Raw genomic sequence first — 22,998 nt, forward strand, 5'->3', positions numbered from 1 at the left:
ATCTTATTGGGAATGGTTGCAGTTTGTCTCCATTACATATGATGCTTACTGATGGTTTTAAATAGATGCTGCTGATTATTTTAAGGAAAAGTCCATTTATTCCTATACTCTCAAGTGTTTTTAATAGGAATGGATGTTGGATTTTATCAAATGCTTTTTCTGCATCTATTGAGATGATCATATGGTTTTTGTTAATTTGGTTATTAACATGGCCAATTATATTGATAGTTTTCCTAATATTGAACCAGCCCTGCATTCCTGGTATAAATCCTACTTGATCATAGTGTATTATCTTGGAGATGATTTTCTGTAGTCTTTTTGCTAATATCTTATTTAAGATTTTAGCATCAATATTCATTAGGGAGATTGGTCTATAATTTTCTTTCTCTGTTTTCAGCCTACCTGGTTTAGGTATCAGTACCATGTCTGTGTCATAGAAGGAATTTGGTAGGACTCCTTCATTCCCTATTTTATCAAATAATTTATATAGCATTGGGGCCAATTGTTCTTTAAATGTTTGGTAAAATTCACATGTAAATCCATCTGGTCCTGGGGATTTTTTCTTAGGGAGTTGTTTAATTGCCTGTTCTATTTCTTTTTCTGAAATGGGACTATTCAAGCAATTTACTTCCTCCTCTGTTAGTCTGGGAAGTCTATATTTTTGGAGGTAGTCATCCATTTCACTTAGGTTATCAAATTTATTGGCATAAAGTTGAGCAAAATAACTCCTTATTATTTCTCTAATTTCCTCTTCATTGGTGGAAAGTTCTCCCTTTTCATTTTTAAGACTACTAATTTCATTTTCCTCCCTCCTTTTTCTAATCAGATTTACCAAAGGCTTATCTATTTTATTGGCTTTTTCATAGAACCAACTCTTAGTTTTATTAATTAGTTCAATAGTTTTTTTACTTTCAATATTTTTAATTTCTCCTTTTAATTTTAGAATTTCCAATTTAGTATTTGATTGGGGGTTTTTAATTTGGTCTTTTTTTAGTTTTTTTAGTTGCAAGCCCAATTCATTAATCTTTTCTTTCTCTGTTTTATTCAAGTAAGCCTCTAAGGATATAAAATTCCCTCTTATTACCGCTTTGGCTGCATCCCACAAATTTTGGTATGATGTCTCATCATTGTCATTATCTTGAGTGAAATTATTAATTGTATCTATAATTTGCTGCTTCACCCAATCATTCTTTAAGATGAGATTGTTTAGTTTCCAATTACTTTTTGGTCTATTTCCCCCTAACTTTTTGTTGAATGTAGTTTTTATTGCATCATGATCTGAAAAGAAAGCATTTACTATTTCTGCTTTCTTGCATTTAATTTTGAGGTCTTTATGTCCTAATATATGGTCAATTTTTGAATAGGTTCCATGAACTGCTGAGAAGAAAGTATATTCCCTTCTATCTCCATTCAATTTTCTCCAAAGATCCAACATACCTAATTTTTCTAATATTCTATTTACTTCTTTAATTTCTTTCTTATTTGTTTTGTGGTTTGATTTGTCTAATTCTGAGAGTGCAAGGTTGAGATCTCCTACTATTACAGTTTTGTTGTCTATTTCTTCTTGCAACTCTCTTAACTTCTCCTTTAGGAAGCTGAGTGCCATACCACTTGGTGCATATATGTTTAATATTGATATTGCTTCGTTGTTTATGCTACCCTTTAGCAGGATGTAGTTTCCTTCCTTATCTCTTTTAATTAGATCAATTTTTACTTTTGCTTGATCTGAGATAAGGATGGCTACCCCTGCTTTTTTGACTTCACCTGAAGCATAATAGATTTTGCTCCAGCCTTTTACCTTTACTCTATATGTATCCCCCTGCTTTAAATGTGTTTCTTGTAAACAACATATTGTAGGGTTCTGACTTTTGATCCAGTCTGCTATCTGCCTCCTCTTTATGGGGGAGTTCATCCCATTCACATTTACGGTTAGAATTACTAAATCTGTATTTCCTGCCATCCTAATAACCCCAGATTGTGCTTTACTTATTCTTGCCTCCCCCAACCCTCTTTCCCCCTTTTAAACTTATGTACCCCTTGTATCACGATACTTATCCTCTTTATAATCCCTCCCTCCCCCCCTTTGAGTCTTTCCCCCTTCCTTCCCTTATTACTCTTTTTCTTTTCCCTTTTTTAAGGAATTGTTTTCTTTTTTTCCATTTCACCAAATTTATTTTTTTAATTTGTTTTCTTCAGTCAATTTCTATGCTTCTTTTTCCAAGCTGTTGGTTTTTCCCTCCAAACTTTCATAATTCTCTTACATAGCTTTCATTCCTTTTCATTATATTTTTTCTATCTTGCTTTTAAGATCCTTTTTGAACTCTTCTAAAAGCTTTTTGAGCCTGAGACCAGTTAATACCCACTTTGAGGTTTCACCTAAAGGCATTTTGCCTTTGCTGTCCTCTTCTGGGTTTGTGCTCTGATTTTCCCTGTCTCCACAAAGCTTTCTATAGTCAGAGCTCTTTTTGCTTTTTTGCTCAATTTAAAAGTTGAACTCTGCTCCAATGATACAAGGGAAATTGTCCAAAAATTTTTTGCTGGAGAACAGGAACCTTTCACTGACTTGGCTGGATCTGGTTTTGCTGCAAGCTTTTCCACCCTACTGGGAGGACCTGGCCAAGTCCTGCTTATTATGGTAGAGTTCAGGCACTCACATTTTGCCTTTAGTTGCATCAGATTCTCATAGCTGGTCTGCTAGTCCACATTACCATTTCAGAATATTCAATGCTGCTGTAGTTTTGCTAAGAGCCTTTCCCTATATTCCCCATTCTGGGGCTCCTACTCTGGACTATGTTCCCTCCTGTCCAATTGTGATAGATTGTTGCTGAAATCCTTCCAAAATATCTTAAACTGGAAAATTATTACAATCTGAATGCTTGTGGGTTCTGTTATTCCAAAATCCATTCAAAGACTTCATCTAGCATTCATACTGAGGGAAGCTGGGGAGAGCTCAGGCAATGCCCTATGTATTCTCCTCCATCTTTGCTCCAACTCTGTAAAATATTCTGGAAGGGTTTTGTTTTTGTTTTTGTTTTTTATTAACCCTAACATTGAGCTCAGTTTCTGTCACACAATAACTACTTAATAAGTGTTTGCTGAAATAAACAAATGAATAAATGAGTGAATGAAAAATAAATTGATAGATAAACAGATGAATACACAGGTGATTAAATAAATGGCTAAGTGGATAAATAAAAAACTAAACAACTGCTCATTGACTTAATTTGTTTTGCTTACTCTATTCAATCACTATGCTAAGTCATACAATATGCAAATACAAAAATTAAATAGTCCTCATCTTCAATAAGATCAAATGTTTAATAAAGGGTAATGATATATGTGTGTGTGTGTGTGTGTGTGTGTGTGTGTGTAAGGTACTTATAGACAAGGAAGGATATTTTGTTCTAAGAATTTGAGAAGATAATGACATTAGTAATTAGGTAGCTAACTGATACCTCTATGCCAATATTATAAGGATTAATATTCCCAAGAAAAAATATAATTAGAGTAAAGAAGTAAGATATGGAACACCTGGCAGCAAAGTAGGGAGCAAGAAGATGACCAAAGTGAACTATGATTAGATCTGAAACCAAAAATATTAGTAATGTCACATCAATATTGCTCCAACTTTAATCTTATCCTACTTAAATAATCAGTACAGTTTTACTAAGGGTCTCTTTTTGGTCATATTTTCTAAATCAATAACATTGAATTGATAACTCTTAACAACTTTGCTAAAATACTGTGAAGATGGCTGGTAAAATTTAGAGATATGTCATGACTGAAAGCATTGATTTCTGTGATACTCTGAGAGGGGCATACAATAACAGAAGAGGTTGTACCAGAGTACTCCATCTTTATTGTAAATGATGAATTTTATTTATTAGAATTTGTCTTTGGAACTATTTGTTAAATACTCTCTGAAGTGATCCCTCATTGTGGCCATAAGAGTCACCTATTGTTAGGGAAACTTACTTGCTAGTCATCATTTTATGATTGTGGAAACTTTGCAGTGAGTAATGGAGGGGATATGAGGACATTCCTTCTCTAAAGGTTTTTGAATACAATTTCACATACTGCTAGGACTGAAGGCTAAGTAGGCATTTCGGTTGGAATCTGAAATCTATGAAGTGTCATTTTTAATGCCTTCGTTCAAGTTCTTGAGGATGCCTCATCTCAAAGGCAGCATCATTGTTAACACTTTAAGTGGTAGGAAAAGCCAGTGGAAAATCCTTGAGTATATCTGAGAAGATTGTTATAACACACTTTAGAAAGCACATACTGCTGAATCAATAACAATATTATTTGTGAAATAATAAATTACAGATCACTTTTTTGTAAGTTGTCTAATCTGTTTTACTTTTGAACATATTTTTTATCAGGTTCAGGTGCTTTAATTTTTATAAAGAAAATTATCAGGTTTCAGTCAACCATTATCAAGACATATAGGGCTTCATTTGAACTCTCAGATTCTATTGAGAATAGTAAAACTGACATATCCAGTAGGCCTTTGTACATAGTCCCACATTGAAGAAAATGTGTGAGCAACAGAGAACAGACAATTTTAATGTGTTAAACAGAATCTGTGAAAGGGGACACTAGAAAAACGGCTTTGGAGAGAAATTCTAAGACCAGCCGGTTATACTGGCATTTAAATAAAAAAATCCCAAGGACAAGATAATGAACATGCTCTTACAATTGGACCTTTGAGTTTTCCTGCTCTGTTTGGTTGATCCCACCTTTAGTCTTCTCCTATAGTGAGACTGCTATCTACCTAATTACCACAGTGAAGATTTAATTTTGCTTTATTTTCAGTTCAGTCACATCACTTAGCCCCTCCATGACTGCCTAATATCTAGTCTTAGTTTATGAATTACCAGTTAGTTACAAAGCAGAATCAGAAACCAGGAACAAAAGAACTCAAGATTACAGCCATTTCATCTCTTGATTCAGGAATTTCTTTTGGCATTGACCAAAATGTATATCAGTCAAACCAAGATCTGATTTTGTTAATATTATATTAAACTGGCTACATTGCTCCAGCAAGTACATATTCCATCTCAAATTATTGCTGTTCAGGCATGACCAACTCTTCATGATCCTATTTTGGATTTTCTTAACAAAGGCAGTAAATGAGTTGCCACTTCCTTCACCAACTTATTTTACACATGAGGGAATGGAAAGCAGAATTAAGTGATTTACTCAGGGTCATACAGATAAGTGTCTAAGGTCAAATTTGAACTCAGGAAGATTTCCTGACTCCAGGTGAGGTCCTCTATCCATTTTGCCACCCAGCTGCCTCTATATTATTCTTAAATTCAGCCAAAATACATATTTCCCCAGGGAATGTGCCAACAACAATTAATATGATATTTATGGGTTTCCCAAGCACTTTGCATACATCTAGACACAATACTGTAAAAATAGATAGCATTATTATCACCTACATATAGTTTACAATAGTAAACAAATGTTGCTATATAGAAAGAAACTAAAATTCAAGGGAGCTAAATAAATTTCCAAGGGCTAACTGGCTAGAAAGTAAATGAGACAAGATTCAAAACCTGGAATTCCTGGGTTTATTCTATCTATTCTTCTATATACACAACAACCACTTTACCTATTTTAACTTTATCCATTATAATAATAATTACTATTTCCCATAGTTGCATAATGCTTTTATGTTTATAGAATACTTTCCTCACAATCACTCCATAAGATAAATATCTCTAAGTTATATATTATTCATATTTTACAGATAAGAAATCTAAGCAGGAAAGTTAAGTAATGGATTTTGAAATTCCATTCAGCATTCATTGAAATTGAAAACATAGGCATCTCGTGAACTTTTCATTGCCAACACTGTCTTCCATTTATCTCAATGAAATAATACTTCATGGATGTACACTCAAAGCAAACATTGGTTTTTAATGGATTATGTTATTTTAAAAAGAAGAATCAGAATGTGAGCATGACTTAATATTTGGCACAGAGTGTTGGAACAATCATAGACATCCTCTCCAAGCTAAACATTCATATTCAACAAAAGTGATGATCTCAAGGGAAGATAACTACCAAAAGACTTAATGTCAACAAATTAGGGCACTTCTCTGAGCATTATCAATTTATTACTAACTTTGAGGAAAAGCTGAGACACCACATCGTTGGCAATAGTGCAGCAGAAAAGGACTGAGAGGCTGTCAGAAATTTGGTGCATTGCATACATTTATTCATCGGGACCAGAACACTCACAAACATCAAGACTAGTTGGATAAGATGATGGTGAAATTATTGAGACCAAATTAATGAGAACTACAGGGTTTACCAGCTATATGGGTTTTCTATCTCTAAAAAGGGAACAATTAAGTCAAAAGTAAAGTGAAAATAAAATTTAGAGAGAGCCAGGATTCTTGTTTCAGTAAGAAGTAGGACAAAATTAATTTTATGCTGATATAGTAACAATCCAATGGACTCTTATAATGCCTTGAGAACTATTCAAGAGTCAAAGACCATCTCAACTACCCAGTACTGATGAATTCATATTGATTAGTGATAAAGACAGGATCCTGGAAAGATGGGCTGAACGTTTCCCTAGTGTCCTCAACAGACCATCATAAAACAGTGCTGATGTCATGGACCATTTACCTCAGGTTGAAATCAATCCTTCTCTAACTGAACATTCAACTGAAAAGTTTTTCAAAGCCAAATGGTCCTCTTGTGTGGCAAAAACACTTGGTCCTGTTTCTATTCTGGCTGATACTTAGAAGGTTTCTATTCCGGCTGATACTTAGCTCACCTTCTGACGACAAACTATTTAAATTGAAAAGGCTACAAGCCAAGGCTAAAGTGGAAAAAGAATTGGTACATGATTTTTGGTCACAGATGATTGTGCACTCAATGTAACCTCTGAGGCTTAGAAGAGATGCTCATATAAAAGCTGATTAAAATTTTCCAGTTTATGTGGCAAAAGGAGATTACATCCCAAGAGTTCAAGGATGCCTCTGCTGTCCCTCTCTGTGAAGGAAAGGGAAATAGGTTGTTCTATAACAATCACAGGAAGATCTCTTAGTAATTGTGAGTTATTCCAGAATCCTCCTTTATAGGCTGATTCTTCACCTGGAAATGGGCATCTACCTAAGAGCCAATTTGACTTCAGAGAGGGATGAGGAATGATTAACGTGGTGTTTGCTATTCAACAATTTCAGAAGAAATAAAAACAACAGATCAGAATTATATACATAATATTCATCAAGATAACCAAGGCCTTTGACAATGTCAGAGTTTGTGGAAAAGTAAGGTAATGTTGTTTTTCTGGAGAATTCATCAGTATTATACATCAGTTTCATGATGGCATGCTTGTTCAGGTTCAGGTTATGGACAAATGCTTTCACACTTTCCCAGTTACCAAAGGAGTGAAGCAAGGCTGTGTGTTTGTTCACATGCTTTTTAGCATGATGTTTTCAGATGTTTTCCATGAGAATGAAAACAGCATCAAGGTGAGCTACTAGACTGATGATAAACTATTAAAAATTTAAAAAGTTACAAACCAAAGCAAGAGTGGAAGAAGAATTCATGATGTTTTGTTCACAAATGATTGTGCATTCAATGAGCCTATCAAGAGGCAGAGTATATGTATTGATTTTCTGCTACTTGTGCTAACGTTGGCTTAACAATTAATATAAGGAAAACAGAAGATCTGCACCAGTCAGAACCACTTAATCCATATGGGAAACCCTGATTATCCAAACAGAAACATATGAAATACTGTGAATAAGTTAACTTACCTGGGCATATATTGTCTAGGTATATACACACAGATGAACAGGTTTACAGGTAGCTTAGTTTTGGGAGGCTCTAAAGTAAAGTGTGGGTGAAAAGAACTATTAGGCTATCTACCAAACTGAAGTCCACAGAGCTGTTAACCTCATTGTTGTATGCCTAAGAAATCCTGGACAGTTTAACCAATGCTATGGCAGGAAATGGAATCACTTCTGTAGTGTTCCTGGTTGGTTTTCTGGAGTGCCAGCCTTCCTTTCAGTTGAGTAATCACCACAAGAATAGTCAGGCATTAAAGTCCAAATTCTTTATTGTCTCCTTGCCTGGAGCTTGGGCTAGCTTGTTCTCAATGGAGGAAATGCAGGAGGACAGGCCTGCCACCATGGTGGTGTGAGATGGAGTGAATCTCTCTCCTTGGGTCCAAGAGCTTGAGCTCCCACCTCCAGTCCTCTGTCTTCTCCAAGTCTGACCCTGGCTTAGTTTGTCCCAGTTAATACGCTCTATTATAATTAGATCATTTACAGTATACTGAGTATAAACCAATCATTATATCACTAGGGAACCATTATTTGTTGTAACATCAAATCAATCATACTGAACTAGAGAACTATTAATCACCATGCTAAACTAAATAACTACTGTCTTATCAATTCCATTGAGTAAGCACCTTATAAGAAACCTTGTTTCAAGTACAGATTTCTGGCCCATAACAAATTCCATTTGAATTGCCTTAAGAAGATTGTAAAGTTCATCTCACAAGATAAGTTACCAGGAGCGGAGATCCTTTTTTAAGCCCACTGACTTGCAGAGGATGCAAATCCAACGGAGGCTCCATGTTATTCAAGTGCCAAAAGTACATTGACCTAAAAGACTGACAGAATTCACACAAGACAAGGACTCATATGGAGGTCTGAAGAAGAGATACAAGGACACTCAAGATTTCTCTAAAGAACTTTGGAACTGATTGTGAGATATAGAATACATTGGCACAGGACCACTCAGAATAGTGTGCTCGAATCAAAGACATGCAATGAGCAAAACAGAATTGCAGTAATTCAAAAGAAATGTGAGATGTGAAAATTTAGAGACATCTGTCTTCCAAATGTTCAAAGGGACTATTTGTCCCTGACCTCTGGTAGAGTGCTCTGAGCTCATATTAATCTGAGAAGCCATAGCTGGACACATTGTATCTTGACCCAAACATAGTGATTTATTTTGGTCTTCTGGGGATGAAGGATAATAACTTGTATTCTAATTTGAAGCTTACTTATCTGTAGATGGATTTTATCTTTCCCTTTTAAAGAATCATAGAATCTCCAAATGGAAAGTAATCTCAGAGGTCCTCTAATCCAAATAGCTTCTCAATAAAAGTCTATAGTGTACTTAACATTTTGTTATATAGGTATAAGGACGACCAGAAAGAGAGACTTCACCATCAAAAGATACAGAGTGCTATGAGAAATAACCAAAATTACTGTCACCTGCAATGATTATGAAAGATTTTGTGTTAAAATATTTATTTAATAATATTTTATTCAATGTTAAGCTCCTCTGAACCTGCAAACATGATATATTTTTATATCTTTCCTCTAGCCTAGCATAATGTATTATATGTATCTTTATGTATAGTTGCAAAATGTATGAAATAATGAGCCAATGACATAATGTACTAATTAATGGGTGAATTCCATGTTAATGTTTGAATATTAATAAGAAGCCCATGAATGGAATTATTTTCAAGACTCATTCTTTACAACTTTATATTATAAAAATGGTGTACACATAAAACAATTATAGCAGAAAATTCCCCCCTTTTCCCTGTCTTCCAGATCTGAATCATGCTATATTATACTATCTAAGTTATTTCAAATTGTAGGGTTGTTATATGCATACATATACTATCTTTCCTTCTAGATTATCAGCTCATCACAGGGATTTAGCTGATATGCACAACTTTGCATCCTACTCTTCCCCTCTATCATACTTCATCAGTCATTGTCCTTTGTATGTAGAAGATGATCAACAAGTATATTTATTGATTTAACCCTTTCCAATATAAAAGCCAATCACTTTAAGGAAGCCCTTAAAATGCTATTTTAAGCCAGAATCTCCTTACATTAAAGATTTCATATTCCTTTTTTTTTTTTTTTTTTGCCTAAGCATTATAACCAAAAAAATGTATCTGTCAAATACTATCCAACAGCTTGAAGGATCACACTAAAATATTTAATAATTTCAAGTCAAATGTTTAAGTTTTAATTACTTTATTGATCTTGAATAAAAGTTGATAGGATAAAGAAACACAAGGCACTCGTCCACTCATAAATTCAGGACATTACCTATGAAAACTGTCAGAAGGCAAGATGGGGAAGAGAAGTCAGAAAATTGCTGAGCTCTCCTGAGTCTCCCTCTAAATGGATTTTGGAGTGACAGAACCCAGAAAAAGATGGAGTGAAAAAATTTTTCAGCTTAGAATATCTTGGGAGGATGTCAGGATAGGTTTATTTCACTTGAGTAAAAGGGGAGATGGCCCAGCACAAGCAAAATCAGGGGAATCTAACAGGAGGCTCTTTGTCACAGTACTGATCAGCAGTTGATACCTCTCCAATTTGGCTCAACAGAAGAATGGCTCAGCAGGACAGCTGTGAGACCTCTAGCTCCAGCACAGAGAGCAAATTGCAAACATCCAAACTACAGACCAATGTGTGGAACCAGGCCTGACAAAGCCAGCAGCATTTCCAGCTCTAGTATAAAAAGCCAGTTAGAGTCTCCTATACCCTGGAAAAGAAACTTGGGAGAATATCCCCTGTGACCTAGGACTTGAGCTCAACTTTTTAAAATGAACCAAAAAGCAAAAAGAGCACTGATCATGGAAAGCTACTATGGTGACAGAGAAAATCAGGACACAAACCCAGAAGAGGACAGCAATGACAAATCCCTACATGTGAAACCTCAAAGTGGGATATGAGCTGCTCTCAAGCTCAAACAGTTCTCTTAGAAGAACTGAAGAAGAATTTTTAAAATCAAATAAGAGAGAAGAAAATTTGGGAAAAATGAGAGATATACAAAAGAATTATTTTAAAAAAGACAACAGCTTTGGAAAGAAAATACAAAAATTAAGTGAAAAAAAGATTCCTTTAAAAAGAGATTTGGAGAAATCTCCAGGACCAGATGGATTTACATGTGAATTCTATGAAACATTTAAAGAACAATTAGCCCCAATGCTATATAAACTATTTGAAAAAATAGGGAATAAAGGATTGCTACCAAATTCCTTTTATGACACAGACATGGTACTGATACCTAAACCAGGTAGGTTGAAAACAGAGAAAGAAAATTATAGACTAATCTCCCTAATGAATATTGATGCTAAAATCTTAAATAAGATATGAGCAAAAAGACTACAGAAAATCATCCCCAGGATAATACACCATGACAAAGTAGGATTTATACCAGTAATGCAGGGCTGGTTCAATATTAGAAAAACTATTAGTATAATTGACCATATTAATAACCAAATTAACAAAAATCATATGATCATCTCAATAGATGCAGAAAAAGCATTTGATAAAATCCAACATCCATTCCTTTTAAAAACACTTGAGAATATAGGAATAAATGAACTTTTCCTTAAAATAATCAGTAGCATCTATTTAAAACCATCAGTAATCATCATATATAATGGGGAAAAACTGCAACCATTCCCAATAAGATAAGGAGTTGCCCATTATCACCATTACTATTCAATATTGTATAAGAAATGCTAGCTTTGGCAATAAGAGTTGAGAAAGAGATTAAAGGAAGTAGAGTAGGTAATAAGGAAACCAAATTATCATTCTTTGCTGGTGATATGATGATATACTTAGAGAACCCCAGAGATTCTACTAAAAAGCTATTAGAAATAATCCACACCTGCAAAGTGTGCTACCAAAGCAAACTTGCAGGATACAAAATAAACCCAAATAAATCATCAGCATGCTTATATATCACTAACAAAATCAAACAGAGTTACAAAGAGAAATTTCATTTAAAGTAACTACTGGTAGTATAAAATATTTAGGAATCTATCTGCAAAAAGAAAAATTAGAAACTATATGAGCAAAACTACAAAACACTTTCCACACAAATAAAGTCAGATCTAAACAATTGTAAAAAATATTAAATGCTCTTGGATAGGGCAAGCAAATATAATAAAGATGAAAATACTTCCTAAACTAATTTATTTATTTAGTGCTATACCAATCAGACTCCCCCAAAAAACTACTTTAATGACCTAGAAAAAGTAACAACAAAGTTCATATGGAAAAACAAAAGGTCAAGAATTTCAAGGGAATTAATGAAAAAAAAATCAAATGAAGGTGGCTTAGCAGTACTAGATCTAAAATTATATTATAAAGCAGCAGTTACCAAAACCATTTGGTATCGGCTAAGAAATAGACTACTTGATCAGTGGAATATGTTGGGTTCAAAGGACAAAACAGTCAATTACTTTAATAATATAGTGTTTGACAAACCCAAAGACCACAGCTTTTAAGATAAGAACTCACTGTTTGACAAAAATTTCTGAGAAAATTGGAAATTAGTATGACAGAAATTAGGTATTGACCCACACTTAATACTGTACACCAAGATAAGGTGAAAATGGGTTCATGACCTAGCCATAAAGAATGAGATTATAAATAAATTAGAAGAACATAGGATAGGTTACCTCTCAGACCTGTGGAAGAGGAAGGAATTTATGACCAAAGAAGAACTAGAGATCATTACTGATCACAAAATAGAAAACTTTGATTTTATCAAATTGAAAGTTTTTATACAAACAAAACGAATGCAGACAAGATTAGAAGGGAAGCAAAAAACTAGGAAAACATTTTTACAGTCAAAGGTTCTGATAAAGGCTTCATTTCCAAAGTATATAGAGAATTGACTCTAATTTATAAGAAATCAAGCCATTCTCCAATTGATAAATGGTCAAAGGATATGAACAGACAATTCTCAGACGTAGAAATTGAAACAATTTCTAGCTATATGAAAAGATACTACAAGTCATTATTAATCAGAAAAAATGCAAATTAAGACATCTCTGAGATACCACTATATACCTGTCAGATTGGCTAGAATGACAGGGAAAGATAATGAGAAATGTTGGAGGAGATGTGCGAAAACTGGGACACTGATACATTGTTGGTGGAATTGTGAATACATCCAGCTATTCTGGAGAACAATTTGGAACTATATTCAAAAAGTTATCAAACTGTGCATACCCTTTGATCCAGCAGTGTTACTACTGGGCTTATATCCCAAAGAGATTTTAAAGAAGGGAAAGGGACTTACCCGTATATGCAAGAATGTTTATGGCAGCCCTCTTTGTAGTGTCCAGAAACTGGAAACAGAGTGCATGCCCATCAATTGGAGAATGGCTGAATAAATTGTGGCATATGAATATTGTGGATTATTATTGTTCTGTAAGAAATGACCAACAGAATGATTTAAGAAAGGCCTGGAAAGACTTACATGAACTGATTCTGAGTGAAATGAGCAAGACCAGGAGATCATTATATATTTCAACAACAATACTATATGATGATCAATTCTGGTGGATATGGCCCTCTTCAATAATGAGATGAACCAAATAAATTCCAATAGAACAGTAATGAACTGAACCAGCTACATACAGCAAAAGAACTCTGGGAGATGATGATGAGCCACTACATAGAATTCCCAATCCCTCTATTTTTGTCTGCCTGCAATTTTTGTTTCCTTCACAGGCTAATTGTACACTATTTCAAAGTCCAATTCTTTTTGTACAGCAAAATAATGGTTTGGACATGTATACATATATTTAACTTATAGTTCAACATATTTAACATGTATTGGTGAACCTGCTATCTGGGGGAAGGGATGGGGAGAGAAGGAAGGGAAAAGTTGGAACAAAAGGTCTAGCAATTGTCAATTCTGAAAAATTACCCAAGCATATATCTTGTAAATGAAAAGCTATAATAAAAAAATAAAATTCAATAATCCAATAAAAAAGAGATTTGGAGAAATAGAAAAATATATACTTATGAAAACAACTCATTAAATATATAATTGGAAATTGGAAAAAAAATCCACTAAAGTAATCAATTTCTTTAAAAGTAGAATTATCCCAAAAGAGCTGAAAGCCTAACTGAAAAAAATATGAACATATTTAACCTATATCACGTTACTTGCTATTTTGGGGAAGAGGAATATAAGAGAGGTAGAGTACAAAATATTACAAAAATAAATGTTGAAAATTGTCCTTAGATGCATTTGTTTGTTTGTTGTTGTTGTTTTATGTGAGGAAATTGGAGTTAAATAAATGATTTGCCCAAGGTCACTTAGCTAGTAAGTGTTAAATGTCTGGAGTAAAATTTGAATTCACACCCTCTTAACTTCAGGCCTGGTGCTCTATATGCTCTATCTACTATGCCATCTAGCTGCCCCTTTATATGTATTTGGAAATTCTAATTTTATATGTATTTGAAAAATAAAATAATATTAAAAATTAGAATTGCACAAGTAGAAATGAATGATTTACTTAGTCATCAAGAATCAATTAAATGAAAAAAATAAAAGAAAGCATAAAATACCTCATTAGAAAAAAAAAATCAATCTGGAAAATAGATCCAAGAGAGAAAATTTAGGAATTATCAAACTACCTAAAACTCATGATCAAAATAAGAGGTCTGACAACATCTTTCAAGAAATCATCAAGGAAAACTGTCCTGACATCCTAGAAACAGATGGCAAAATATCTCACTGAAAGAGATCCTCCTGAAAGAGATTTCTAAATGAAAACTCCAAGAAATAGTGTAGCTATATTCCAGAATTATCAGATCAAAGAGAATAAGGATATAGCAGTAGCAAGTGGCTAGAAACAATTCAAATATTGAGGAGGCACAGTCAGGTTGACTTAGGACTTAGCAGACTTCTCATTAAAGAATATAGAGATCTGGAACATGATATTCCAGAATGATATGCGCTAGAACTCTGAAACAAGGATTCTGACAAGATGTTAAGTCAGTGGAATTGATGAGACAATGGTTGTCTAGTTTAGTGTGGTGATTAATAGTTCTCTAAGTTCAGTGTGATTGATTTAATCTTAAAACAAATAATAGTTTCCTAGTGATGTAATGATTGTTTTTTCCTCAGTGTAGAGCATAAAAGTTGGGACTCAGAGCCAGAAAAGATAAAAGGACTGGAGGCAGGAGCTCAAGCTCTCGAAGCCAAGGAGAGAAATTCATTCCATCTCCAGTTAGGCTCCTGGTGATTCTACTGGAGGACCAAGAGACTGAGAGAGATTCCATCATCCATCTCTGTGGTGGCTGGAGGCTGAAGCATAAGCCCTCAGACTCAGTGAGATTCATTCCATCTTCATCAGCCTCCTGGTGGCTGTCCTGTCCTTCTGCTTCCCCCACTGAAACCAAGACTCTGAGAGGCCTCTAAGAAAGTTAGCCCAGGCCCCAGGCAGTAAACTAGGTTGTGAAGGAGATAATAAAGTATTTGGACTTTAACACCTGGCTATTCTCATGGTGATTACTGAACTGAAAGGAAAGTTACTCCAAGACCTCCAGAAAACCAAGCAAGAACATTATACCAGAAGGCAAAGGAGTCTGAACTATAACTAAAAATTAACTACCCAGCAAAATTAACCCTAATCTCTCAGGGATAAAAATGGATATTCAATGATATAGAGGATTTTCAATAAATTCTAATGAAAAGATCAAAACTAAACAAAAAATCTGATCTTCAAATTCAAGACTCAAGAGAAGTATAAAAGGTTGTACAGAAAAGAAAAAAATACTAATTAAAGATTAAACCATTTACATCACTACATGGGAATATAATATTTATAACTCTTGACAACTATATTTTTATTAGGGCAATTTGATAAGTAATACATAGATAGAGTGTGTAGTTATAAGTTGACTTGGATGTAATGATAGAGAAAAGAAATTAACTAGTGGGAAAAAATTGCATTGGGAGAAAAGAAAAGGAGAGATAAAATGGGGTACATTACATCACACAAAGAGGTTAAAAAGACCTCTTAGAATAGTGGGGACAAAAAAGGAGGGTGAGCACTCTTTGAATCTTAATCTCCTCAGTTTTTGTTTAAGGAGGAAATAACATGTTATGGGCCAGAACTCTGAAACAAGGATTCTTACAAAGTGTTATCAGTTGAATTGATAAGACAATGGTTATCTAATTTAGCATGGTGATTAATAGTTCTCTAGTTCAGTATATGTACTTAGTACAAAATATAGTTGCACAAGATTCACACCTATGATAATGTAATTATAATAGAGTATATAACAGCCATCAGGGACTGAGAGACAGATTCATTCATCCCATCTCACACCACCATGATGGCTGTCCTCCTACATTTTCTCCACTGAAATCAAGTCCTCTCTGAAGGCCACTAGAAAGCTAACTAAGAATTAGGCAAAGGAGACAATAAAAACATTTGGACTTTAGCTCCTGACTATTCTTGTGGTGATTACAAAGCTGAAATGAAAGTTGCTCCCAAGACCTCCAGAAAACCAACCAGAACATGACATTTTGCTGCCCTGTGTGAGGCTAAGACCTACACCTGTAATGCAGGAATTAGGGTGAGCCCAAAAATAGACAAGAAGGAAACTTTGGTAAAGGCTAAACTAGTTTTCCAGCTGATATGGGACAAATGTTTAGAAATAAGCCTTTTCCACCTGAAGGAAAATGTGTCAAAAGCATAGTTAAACTCATAAAAAACCAAGGTTTGATTGTAACTTGGGAGCAGATCATTGGACTTTTAGAAACAGTACAGTACTCATCTCCTTGGTTCTCTAAGGAAAAAGAATTAGATCCAGATGAGTGGAAATTAGTAGTAGAGCAACTAATAGAATATTACAATGATAATGGTCCTGATTCAATTCCTAAAGAAATATTCTATACATGTAACTTAATACAATTGGCTTTAAAGAATTATATAAGTATTAGAATAAGGAAAAAGAAGAAAGAAAAGGAGGGGGAGGATATTGACAAACTAGGTGAAAAGGATGAACAACTAGACAAGAATGGAGTTAAGTACAATTCTGATGAAATTAAGGAGTGTGGTGCTTCTCAGCAGGAGCCATTAGGGCATTCCCCATCTCATTACACTCTCCCTTCAATTAACCTTTCATGGGTGAAGGGAGAAGGAGGAGGGAGAGGGGCAGTGACATAATCAGCACCACCTATGAAGCAGTCTAAGATTACAAAAGGTACTAGTTAAAGCTAAAAAAGGACAGGATATATCTGACTTATAAATAAATACATACCCTGTTATTGAAGAGTTTGACTCTTCAGGTCAACAAAGGAGAAGATACACTCCTTTTGATCTGGAAAAGATCAAGGATTTGAAAAAGGGTTGCACTCTTTATGGGGCTTCATTGTCTTATGTTAAGATGGTATTAGAGAATTTGACTTATGAAATGTTAACCCCTAGTGATTGGAAATCTATATCAAGGACATGTTTAGAACCTGGACAAAACTTGCTGTGGCTTTTGAAGTATAGTGAATTATATAGACTAGAAGCCCAATGAAATAGGCAAATTGGAGTTAATATACACATCACCTTTGACTAACTAGCAGGTAAAAGTCAGTATTCAGACACTTCAGTACAGATAAGTTACCCTTTGATAGCATATGAGCAAATTGCTGCTACTGCTATGATAGCATGGGGCACCTTTCCAGGAAGACAAGATGGAGGGGAAGCCTTCACAAAAATAGAGCAAGGTCCAAATGAATCCTTTGATGATATTGTGGGATGCCTGCAGACAGCTGTCATATGAATGATTGGAGAAAATGCAGCTATAGGAATTATGATAAGACAAGTGGCTTAGGAAAATGCTAATGAGGTTGGTAGAAGAATTATATGGGGACTACACATAGATGCTCCTTTAGAGGAGATCATAAGATGCTGTGCAACAGTCAGCACAAATGTCTTTTATACCCAGGCTATGATTCAGAACATAGGAAGATAGGGTGCCTCTTAGCAAAGGACTCTCAAAGAGACTCATCAACATTTTCAGTGTGGCAAAGTAGGGCATCTGAAAATTCAGTGTAGGCATAGAGACAGAATGAGAGAACAGGATGGGAGAATAAGACCCAAAAAACCTTATGTCCAAAATGCAACAAGGGCTTCCACTGGGGCTCAGAATATAGATTGACCCAGGGAAATGAGAAGTGGAACCCAGCTCCAAGATCTCAAACAAAAAACAGGTGGGGCATGATGGCAGCCAAGGTTACACTCAGAGAGTCTTTAGAAGTTCAGGACTCTGATATGATCAATCAGCAAAGAAGCAATCTGATGGGAGAAAGGAATTACAATTGGGGAGAATATAGGCTTTTTAACCTGACAGAAGGGCAGTGTCCAGTGCAGGTAGCTCCCATGTAATGGCCAGGTGATGAGGAGAGATCCAGAAAGTGGTGAAAGGAAGGGACTAGATAAATTAATGTTTGGGGGGAAAAGGTTTGCTTGTATTTCTACAGATGGAGAAGGAATCAGATGGGTGCCAATGAGCCATATTCACCTTGTCCATAGGAGAGAGATAGAAACAGAGAAAAACCTCCAAACAAAGGAGAAGACCTAAGAAACATCTGGCACTGAAAGAGCATGGCTGATAACGAGACTGTTGCAGAACTTCCAAACCTTCAGGAATCATTGGATTCCCTGAAACATGATAAGGCTGATACATGACTTCAAAATTTGCAAGAATCATTGGATTCTTGACACATGAAGTAATGGACAATAGATTGGTTTTGTACTATTTCTAGGACTTATGGACGTATATAATTCCTCATGTTGATTCATGTTGTTATGTGCTTGTGTAATACCTCCCATGTTGATGGATTTATATATAACTATTTCAAGTGAGACCCTTCAGAAACCTGCTAATTTGGTTTGATTACCCATTTCCCTTTGGTGTTTTCATCTCCCTTTCTGAAACATCAGGGAGGATATAATCACCTCCTTTTTGGTGTTTTCACCCCTTTTTCTGAGAAGTAAGGGAAGGCATGATCACCTCCTTTTTGGGGTTTTCACCTCCCTGAGGAGTCAGGGAGGGTATGAGCACCTAAGTTCTAAAACAAAAGAAAGCAGGAGATGTTATGTGCTAGAACTCTGAAACAAGGATTCTTACCAGGAGTTGTCAGTGGAATTGATGAGACAATGGTTATCTAGTTTAGCATGGTGATTAATAGTTCTCTAGTTCAGTACATGTACTTAGTACAAAATATAGTTGCACAAGATTCACACCTATGATAATGTAATTATAATAGAGTATATAATAGCCAGCGGGGATTGAGAGACAGATTCATTCATTCCATCTCACACCACCGTGATGGCTGTCCTCCTGCATTTTCTCCACTGAAACCAGGTCCCCTCTGAAGGCCACGAGAAAGCTTGCTGAGCACTAGGTGAAGGAGACAATAAAGACTTTTGGATTTTAATTCCTGGCTATTTTTGTGGTGATTACAAAGCTGAAATGAAGACCACCCCCAAGACCTTTAGAAAACCAACCAGAACACTACAATAACATACATACCTAATTTGGCATAGAAATTTATTTTATCCTATATGAAACTAGGAATGCAAAGAAAAGGGGTGGACTGATAAATGGAAAAACAAATTGAGAGAGATGGGGTTAGAAGCAAAACACTTATGAGGAGGGAAATGGCGAAAGGGGAGAGAGAAAAGTATAAATGGGGGTAATAGGATGAAGTGAAATACACAGCTAGTAATCATAACTATGAATGTGAATGGAATTAAATGAATCATAAAACAGAGGTGGATAGTAGAGTGTGTTGAAAGCCAGAATCCTAATATATTGTTTACAATAAACACATTGAAGCAGAGAGATACACACAGAATAAAAACAAAACACTGTTAACAAATATTTCCCCCTTCAACTGAAGCGGGGAAAATGCAGGAATAGCAATTTTGATCTCAGACAAAGCAAAAGCAAAAAAGATTTAATTAAAGGAATTGAGGGAGGAAACATATTTTACTAAATTGGTAATGAAATAATATCAATAATAAACATATATGCATCAAATGGTATAGTATTCAAACCTTTAGAGGAGAACATAAGTTAAAGGAAGAAATAGAAAACAAAAATGTACTAATGGGAAATCTCAATCTTTTTCTTGCAAAAATAGATAAATCTAACTACAAAATAAATAAGAAAGAAATTGAAGAAGTAAGGATAACTTTAGAAAAGTTAGATATCATAGTACTGGAGAAAATCAAATAAGGAGAGAAAGGAATATACCTTTTTGTCAGTGGTGCACAAAAATTGGCCATATATTAAAGCATAAAAACCTCACAATCAAATGTGGAAAAGGCAGAAATATTGAATGAATCCTTTTTCAGATCATCATGAAATCAAAATTACATGTAATAAAGGGGAATGGAAAATTAGACCAAAATTACTGGAAATTAAATAATCTGATTCTAAAGAACTGGTGAGTCAAACAGTAAATCAGAGAAAAAATTGATAATTGCATCAAAGAAAATAACAATAATGAGACAACATATTAAAACTTATGCAGCCAAAGTAGTTCATAGGGAAAATTTTAGATCTTTAGATGCTTACATGAATAAAATAGAGAAAAGGGGGATCAATAAACTGGGCATGCAACTGAAAAAGACTGAAAAGGAACAAATTTTTAAAACCCAATTAAATATGAAGTTAAAAGTTCTGAAAATCAAAGGTTTTTTTTTAATTTTTTTTTTTTTACAAAATACAGTACCAATTCCTATTAAAAACACTAGTAAGCATAGGAATAAGTTGAGTTTTCCTTAAAATGACGATCAGTTTCCATTTAGAGTCATCAGCAAGAATTATATGTAATGAGCATAAGCTTATAGCATTCCCAGTAAGTTGAAATAAGAATGCCCATTATCACCACTGTTATTTAATATTGTACTAGAAATATTAGGTTTAGCAATGAGAGAATAAAAGAAATTGAAGGAATTAGAATAATCAAGGTACAAAACAAACCTAGGCTTTGTTGGTAATATATATAACCAACAAAGCCCAGCTACAAGAGATAGAAAGACAACTCCTATTTAAAATAACTGTAGAAAAAGTGAAATATTTAGTTATCTACCTTCCAAGACAAATCCAGGAACTATAAGAACACAATTACAAAACACTTCTCATAAAGTATTTTCTCATGAAAATAAAGTCAAATTTAAACCATTGGAAAAATATTAATTGCTTATGAATAGGCTGAGCTAATACAATAAAAATGAGAATTCTGTGTACATTAATCTACTTATTCAGTGAAATACCTATTAAACTGAAAAAACATTTGTAAAGCTGAAAAAAATAATAAATTCATCTGGAAAAAAGGTCAAGAATATCAAGGGAATTAATGGGAAAAAATGCAAACTAACATTGTCTAGCCATACCAGACCTAAAACTGTATTATAAGTCAGTAGTCATCAAAACCACTTGGTACAGGCTAAGACATAGGCTGGTTTATAATGGAAATAGGTTATATATACAGGACACAATAGTCAATGGCTATATGAATCTACTATTTGATAAAACTATAGACTCCAGCTTCTGGGATAAGAAGTAACTGTTTGACAGAAAGTATTAGCAAAACTCTGAAAGAATATTAAAGAAAGTAGGATAGACCAAGATCTCACGTCCTATACCAAGATAAGGTCAAAATGGATTCATGATTTACATATAAAGAATAAAACTATAAGCAAATTTTAGGACTTGTTTACTTCTCAGATCTTTGGAGAAAGGAGAAATTTATGGCCAAAGAAGAACTAGAAAACATTATAAATGCAAAATGGATAATTTTGATTATATTAAATTGCAAAGTTTTTGCACAAACAAAACCAATACAAGCAAGATAGAAAGGAAACAGAAAGATTGGGGAACAATTTTACAGCCAGTGTTTCTGATAAAGTTCTCATTTCTCAAATATAGAAAAGAAATGAATTAACTTAAAAAATATAAATAATTTCTTAGTTGATAATTGACCATTGTCAAAAGATATAAACAGTTATCAGACAAAGAAATTAAACCTATCTATACTCATGAAAAAATGCTCTAAGTTAAAAATAAAAGTAAATTAAAACAACTATGAGGTATCATCTCAGTCAGGAAAGTATAATGATAAATGTTGGAGGTGATATGGATTCGGTCATTCTGGAGAGCACATTGGCACTATGTCCAAAGGGCTATAAAACTATGATCTTGCAATGTCCCTATGGGGTCTGTATCCCAAAGGAATCATGCAAGAAGGAAAAGGACCTATATGTGCAAAAATGTTTGTAAGAACTCTTTTTATGATAACAAGGAATTAGAAATTGAGTGGATGTCTCTCAATTGGGGAATGGCTGAAAAAGTTGTAATATTTGATAATGGAATAATATTGTTCTAAAAAGCATGATGATCAGGCTAATTTCATAAAAGCCTGAAAAGACTTACTTGAACTGATGCTGAGTGAAGTGAGCAGAACCAGTGAGAAGAAAATCATATATAACACCAAGATTTTGTAATGATCGGCCATGACAAACATAATTTTTTTCAGTGATATAGGTATCCAAAACAATTCCTATAGACTTCGGATGGAAAATATCATCCATATTCAGAGACAGAACTATGGAGACTGAATGAGGATCAAATACTATCTTCACTTTTAGTTTTTTGTTTTTTTGCTTAATTCTTTGTGGGGTTTTTTTTTTTTAACTTTTATTTTGAATTCTTTTTCACATCCATAAAATGATTTTTCTTTGATTGTACATATATAACTTGTGTCAGATTGTTTGCTGAATAGGGGAGGGAAAAGGAAAGGATGAGGAGGGGGATTATATCTCAAAGTTTTACAAAAGTAAATATTTAAAACTATTTTACATATAATTAGAAAAATAATATTATTCAGTGAAAATTTTCAGAAAGTTTTAACAATTCCTCTTGTATTTCATAGCTTCCATACAACTGGGAAATATTTGTCAAATAATGCCTCTGTCATATTAGTGAAATAAAGACCATTGTCTATTTTTCTTCCTATTATTAAGTAAACACAAAGCATGTTATTTTCACTTTTTGTTTTTTGTTTAATTCTTTCTTATGCCTTTTTACTTTTGTTTTGATTTTTCTTTTACATTCATAAAATTATTTTTCTTTGATTTTCAAAAATAACATATCAGAT

The sequence above is a fragment of the Sarcophilus harrisii genome, chromosome 3 (genome assembly GCF_902635505.1).
Source record: "Sarcophilus harrisii chromosome 3, mSarHar1.11, whole genome shotgun sequence".
Classification (NCBI taxonomy): Eukaryota; Metazoa; Chordata; class Mammalia; order Dasyuromorphia; family Dasyuridae; genus Sarcophilus; species Sarcophilus harrisii.